Here is a 7,829-nt window from a genome sequence, read left to right as displayed (position 1 = left end):
TAAAGTATTAGTCTCACCACATTATTGGCAGTTAAGAATGTTCCTGAAAATATAGGACGTATACGTACGTACGATACGTATAGATAATTATGTATATACCTAATATCTCCCAAATCGGAAAAAAATAGTCAGTATATTTTAAAAGAAGTATTGTGGATGTACATACTAAAATAATAAGTCAGATCAGAATTATGTCAAATTATAGAATCAGGCGTCGGGACAATTTCCAAAACAAATTGCCTCCAGTTTCATTATTTTATTACAAACGGAGACGCTGTCGCTTTGTATTGCCAGTTTAGTAGGTTTACCGTTTGAACTGGTTGATTTACCCATCTTATGAATGGGCAAAATTTGTTTTTAGTGGCTAATGGATATTTTCTAATTTCAAAATCCAATGAAATTTTTATTATTTACTTAAAACATATTAAATATAAAAATGTAAAATTATAACTTTTTCAATAAATGATGATTATTAATATTACATAAGATGTTTTTAATTTTTCATTAAGTTTTTGTATATTTTTTATGTTTTTCATTAAAAAAATATTTCTGTTATTTCATTAATACAGATATAGCTTTGGTAGTTTTGAGGTAGTCAACGTATGCACCATTTATTGGCAACACTGCTGTCACTTTTGTTTAGCTCCTCTAATGAGCGGAAGCTGTACAAGATGATTGTGTTTGGGAGAATTCACTTAATAAGCACCATTTCTGGAAAGCGATTGCTTTTCTCTTGATCAATGACATGAATGAATGAAATTTGTGTAATAAGTGCTTACATTTGCAAAATGTATGTACTTGAGAGGACTAGGAGTATATCTATATAATATATGCTAATAAGGAAATAGAAACAATCTTTGTATAAATAAAGTTAATAAAGTACTTCTGAATAGTAGTTTTTGTTATTTCACCTCTAAATAGAAGAATGAGCAAGAAACTTGTCTATCTCTCGTGTAAGAAATGCTGTTGTTCTTCTTCTTTTTTAAGTAGTTAACCGAGAAGAGATGTACCGAGTCATCTGCATATAGATATCTGGCCTATTTCTGCTGCTTAGTAACATGCTTTATAAAATATTTTCCTGCTAAAGGGTGATATAAGGCAGCGAAAGTATTCTTTACTTCATCATCTTAATCTATAATGTATAAGTGGCACCTATCACTGTCCATATAACGTGATTTCCATGGTTGTTCACAAATATAGTCGATGGTGCCATATATCATTAATTGAATCGTTGGGTTGTCAGCTTTATAGTCATTTTAGTTACATACGTCTATTTCCATTTTTTCATCTATCCGATATGAATTCGTCGAGTCAAAAGATTGAAGCTAGAATCGAATTTCAATATCGATTATGATTTATTTATCTATCATATATCCATTTATCGAATCAAGATATTGAAGCTGGAATAAAATCAATAGAGATTTATTAAAATTTATTTGAAAAGATTGCCGAAATACACATTTTCTGTATATATCCGTACGCACAAATCATTAATAAGAATACACAGTCTTGCCATGTGTGTGTGTTCACATACACGAATTTGCGTACATGTATGTGTCCCATAAATATCACTAAAGGCGATCGCAACAAGGTATTAAAATAATAACAAGATACCACCTTATTGGATTTTTTTCCTTAATGAAGTTACCTCGGGTAGTAGCTCTCACAAGCCGATGGTTAACTAATAACAATTACCAGGTTATTGCCGATATACGTCGTATGTAATCATAATGGACCAGTCGCATTATTTGACGAAAATATTCATCGAGAAGTGTACAGCCACGCGTCCAGTAACTATGTCTACACTTGGCTATAAAATGTTGGTTACACACGTTGTTCTAAATACACATTAATATTTTTTTTTATTATGTTACTGAGTCGGTAAACTATTGTTGAAGGTAACCTTAACATTAGCCTATATTCGGACGGACTCTACGCGACGTGGCGTCCGTGGTAACACTCATGCGTTGCCATTCTTGAGGGCTAAGATGCCATGCCTCTATTCCTATAATTGCGCTGCCTACACTCATACAAGAATTGACCCACATCTTACAAATTAAGCTACTTGGCGGTTAAAATAGGTAGAGGATTGTCACAAAGGATAATTTATGTAGGTAAATAAAATGTATTTGTGACAGAAAATGATAGTAATATATATTATAGCCTTTTATTGATACATAAACAATTACATTACATTACTAATTATAGCTATTTTAGTTTATATAATAATGTTTCTTTAAATGTTCTTATAACATATATCTACCTAATTTAATCACTTATTATTACTTATTTCAAACTAACGTCTCGGTTCCGCTTCTCACAGCTATGAATGAAGAAAATAAGATCAAATATTTTTAATGGAACATTTATTATATTATATAGAAACCTTCCATTGGTATCTATTTGCTAATTGTTTCATATAATTAATATAAGTATATGGGAGATAATAAACATTAATATAAAGCTATATTGCCCGTAACATCGTTAAGTTTAAAATTTTAAGTACTAGTATTGTTAAAAGTAGCTTACAATAAATGTATTCTTTTCTTTTTTCAATAGCTTTAATTATGTGTATATGTACACATAGTTAAACCTATTGATTATTTAACATTTCTGAATCAGTGGTAAAATTAAAAACCCAAACTATTAAGAAGTGTTTATATTAAGTTTAATTTTAATCTATTATTTAAATTGTAATTATATGTTATGTTTTTTTATTTTCTCTCTACTTTTTTAAACAACGAACACTCTACGAATATATCTGTTGCTATATAGACATTACAGACATCTTTACAAATCAGTTCAGCACACGACGGCAGACTGCGGACGGCACGTACGACGTCGGACGCCGTGGGTGCTGGTCGCCACAGCTCGGCCACACCTGCGCCCGCGCACGAGGCGATACCATAATTCTACACAAATTATATATAATATCAACCAGGGATGCCATCTGCGGAGGACCCTAGTACCGGTACGACATTTTTGATGTTCGGTTCCTATATTTTTATACTTTAGATAAAAATATAGGTACCGAAGATCAAAAATGTCGTACGGTCGTACGGTACCTATATTTTTTTTAAATTAGTTGCTGTACTACCCTGTTTTATTGCTATAATACCCTGAATAATTCTTATTTAGTCCAAAACTAAACAGAGCTTGTGTTATATATATACTACACAACTGATAGAAATATGTTACTCTGCTGCTATATTACTGTTAAGTTTCATCAAAATCCATTCGTTAGTTCATGCGTGAAAGAATAATAAACATCCATCCATACTCCCAAAGTTTGCGTTTATAATATTAATGAGATATTATCCAAAGTCAAAATTAGAATATCTTTATTCGTGTAGACTATTACAGATTTATGATAAATATGCACATACAAAACACGCAGATCAATACAACCAATCCCTGAATATAAATATTTGTACTTGATCCCGCTACCATTGGCATTAAGTCGCTATGCTAAACCGGTAGGCCACTAAAACGTCAGTTTGTTGAATGGTTGGCAACCCTGATACCAACGCACATGCTCAAGTGATCGGTTACCATTTAGTGCACCCATTCGTGTTTAATTTTAACATTAAAAACAAGCCATCCACTTAATAAGCTGACGTTTATTTGATTACATATAATTTGTAATTAGCCAATTATTGAAGTATTTAAATTATGAATTTCATTAGACATTTTCTTTTGGTATGACATACATTTCAATCATTATTACGAAAAAGTCAAATGTTATCTTAAATGTAATATTATGAGAATGTTTGTAATGTTAAACCCCACTACTGAGTACAGATCCTATAGTCCACGTGGACAAAGCCGCGAGCGGAAAGCTGGTATCTACATATTTTGATGTTTTTCCTATAATTACATGGAACGGAAATGGTTACCATTTAGTATAAAGATAGATCATATTTTAAAAGAATATATTATATTGCTTTTCATCGTATTTAACGTGAGCCACAAGTCTTTCGGCTTATATTGTATATATTTGTACATGAAGTTATATTTTTTAAACCATACGATTGAAACAGAAATAGAAATATAAATAATCTTTATTCAAATAAACTTAATATAAATGTTAATAAACCTAACATAAATGCTTTTATTTCTACTACTCATTCGGAAAGCAGATTCACCAGAAAAACTAGTTAAACTAGACCAAGTTACCTGAAACTCTTGTAAACATATGTTGAATACAACTTCGATACTATTTCAATTGCTGCAATGTGTTAAAGCATGTTAAAGAATGTTAAAGCAATCTCATACAAAATATATCCTATTAGTTTATGTAATTGTATTTTCTGTGAGAAGAACAATAGAGTTTTTATTTGATTGTGTTCTCTACGACTAACTCGGTACATCCAATGTACATTTGTATATTATCTCAAAGAAGTTGGAGAACTTCTTATTTTTTATTATTCTACTGGTAGAATAATAACAAAAAAAAACTTCTACAACTTGAAGCCCTTTACAGCTCTTTTACAGCTAATTATAATTAGCTACTTAACAAAATAACTACACCATACACAAGCAACCACTTCAATAGAGCACGGATTAACTACACCCCGTGCTGCTTGTGATAATGTCAAGCCTATTAGCTATGCATTACTTACTGCTTGCATTAAGCAATTATGAACTTAATTACGTTGTGAATAGCTCGCATATCGAGTTATCTCGTAATTTGTGCGGCGTGGGTTTAATTAAATATTCGAATAATATGGATATTATCTAATGATACACATCGTTCAACTGAAAGTAAATTTATTCTTGTAATTGTTATAAATGAGAAAGCATGGAAACATAATTCGATGTTTGTCAATCAATTACAAAATTCAGTTATAGAAATTTAAGACACACGTAATTATGACTGAAAAGACTCTATTAGTATTATTATGATTCTGAATATAATTATGGAAACACGGGTTTTAGGAAGAAATAGTACATTTGATATGTATCAAAAGAAAAGCAGATAAAAGAATATTGACAATACAATATTTTCCTTTATAAAATAATAGACAATAGAAAAAATAAACTATAGATAAACACATGCATCCTTTACACATAGGAATTTTTTTATCAGCGTCATGGACTACTGCCAGAATTAAAAATAAATCCTCCCTCTATGTCCAAACTCTTCGCTAAATCGGAACAGATTTTTTTATTATTTTTTCAACGTACTTTAAATGTATGTGTGTAATATAAGAATCATGTTTTTGTGTTTATAACGACCCACCTAATTGTAGGTGGTAACCATCATCTAAGTACAAGAACGGACATCACGTTATCATGGGACGCTCGTAGTGCCATTTCAGAAGGCTACGGTGTCACGCCTTCTTACCCTACAACCTCACTTATCTGACCTTTCAACCGAAATATATCTTACTAAGCTGCTAATAACAGGTGAGATAGAGGTAATAATAGGTGATATAGACCCATACCGGCGAATTAAGGCAAAGTCTACCTCGCTATTGAAAATTGATTTTGGATAGATTTGGATTATTTTTTTATTTCTCTGTTTTCATTGTAAATAAGTGTATATCTATATCTGACCTATCAACCGAAATATATCTTATTAAGCTGCTAATAATATGTGTAACAGAGGCGACTTAACGCAAAGTCTACCTCGCTATTGCAAGTTGAATTTCGATGGACTTGGATTATTTTTTTTATTTATCAATTTTAATCAATAATTATATATTATTTGATAATATTTCACAATTTGTTCACAGTATTTAATTGTCAATTGCGTATACACACAAATAGGGGCGTGATCACACAAGTGCTCTCAAACGGAAAATCCCATATATTTCACACGTCCGTCGTCTGTCCGTCTGTCACGCGTGTAACAGAGGGCGGATATGAGTATTATCGCTATACTTATTACATGTTATAATAGTTAATCTGAACTTTTAGAGATAGTGTTAATTTATTTTTTATGTCGATAATCTTTATATAGTTTGCTCCGTGGGAAGTGTTTTGAGTATCTACCTAATATCTAATATCTTCTATCATCGTCCACTGTGTAAGTCGTTATCGCAGGCGGTTTTTGGAATATTATATAAAATTATAGAGGAAGATAAAATAGTTAGTAATAGACATGTGTTGCGCAAGTGGTTTTAATTGAAAAATCTACCGAAGAACTTTTGTCAGTATTTTTTGCTAATACTGAGAAACAAAGTTAGCTTATGACTCTAAGTCTACAAACCCTTAAAATACCCACCAGCGCGAACCGTTAGCGAAGGCGAATGAACCATACCAAAATCATCCTTGAAACCCTTTGAAATTGTTCTTGAATTTCTGCTATATAAAATATTGTAAATTGTAAATTAAATTGTTTAATTCCAATATTACTAATTTAATTTAAGCCTATGTAAAAAAGATTCATGATTTGTGGATCGAATGAGGCATTTTGGATTATTTATAAGTCAGACGTCGTTACAAATGGCTAGTTTATCATAAAATATGACTTACTTATTATTGCTTACACGGTTCGTAACGAGAGCAACGCCTTCGGGATGAAATAATTCATTATTTTAATAAAACCATTTGGTATAATCTGACATAAACCATATTACGTTGCGTCGAAGCTGTATCATTATGTCGCTCGCTCTTCACTAACCAGATGGGTGGTTCGTTTAACATTTTATACGATCAAGTTTTTAACTGAATTTCATAAGAGACTTCTCGTTATTCTTTTACATTGTAAGGTGATTTGGGACTTTAGAACTTGAAATAAAAGAATATAACTTGATTAAACATATAGCTTGGTTAAAAATAGGAATTTATTTAGTCTAAAACTAAATTTACACTATCACTTTTATAGCTTTCTTCTATCTTATTTGAGGCTATCTCGCCCAAACATCCGTGTCGTGAACATTTCTTTTATCGCTGGAAATCTATTATATGTCTAGTCTTAAGGGTTCAATGAGCGAGTTATATGAAAGTCTTTCTTGCTACGAACGTTATGTCTGACAAGTTCAACATATACAAATATCATCATAACGCATGAATTACTGGGGCTGATTCGAATCTTTTCTTATTCCGACAAAATGATCTACATGAGCAGGCCCGACTGATATGAGGCTGGCACAAATATCCAATAGTCTCGGTACCGAATTTTACTGGGGATGAAAAGACTTACTAACACACCATAGATAAGTTTCCGCATGGAGACTACACTATACACTTTTCAAATAATTACTTATTCAGGAAATCATTACAAATATCTCGAAACTCATTAAAAAGTGAAGTAATTGGAAACAAGCATTTAGTTGCCAATGTATTCTAAAGAAGCAATTAAATTTGGAAAATAGCAGTACGGGTTGGCCACCCTGTGTGATTAGTTGATAATTTGGGTAAGTTGGCAACACTTGCGCCCGCGGGGCTGCGCGCGCGCACGCGACTCGCGTGCGCCAATTATTAACATGCGACTCGCGATCTCGTCTTATAGGATTTCGATTAAAGGCATCAATAATTTGTATCATCAATGAACTGTGGGTGTCTCTTTAGAGATAATATCATTCTTCACTTTAGAAATAAGCTTAATAATAATTAATAAGACTGTAAGTTCTATTAAATTATACCTGTATTTAGTAAATAGGTATAGATTATTTATATGTATCTTTTTATGTAACTGTCCACCAGTCCACCTGGTGGTTAATGGCAAAAGAAACACCTGTATAGATCAAGATCACCCAGTGGTGGTGATACCCGTTATCACGTTATGTGATGCCCGTCGATACGTCGTACGTAGTTATGTAATAATTAAATACGTCCTGCCATTCCGGAGGACGAAGATTGTATTCCACAATATCCTATAA

The sequence above is a fragment of the Achroia grisella genome, unplaced genomic scaffold (assembly GCF_030625045.1).
Source record: "Achroia grisella isolate CSIRO2021 unplaced genomic scaffold, CSIRO_AGI_Agris_v1 utg702, whole genome shotgun sequence".
In the NCBI taxonomy this organism is placed as follows: domain Eukaryota; kingdom Metazoa; phylum Arthropoda; class Insecta; order Lepidoptera; family Pyralidae; genus Achroia; species Achroia grisella.
This window is presented reverse-complemented; position numbering follows the sequence as displayed.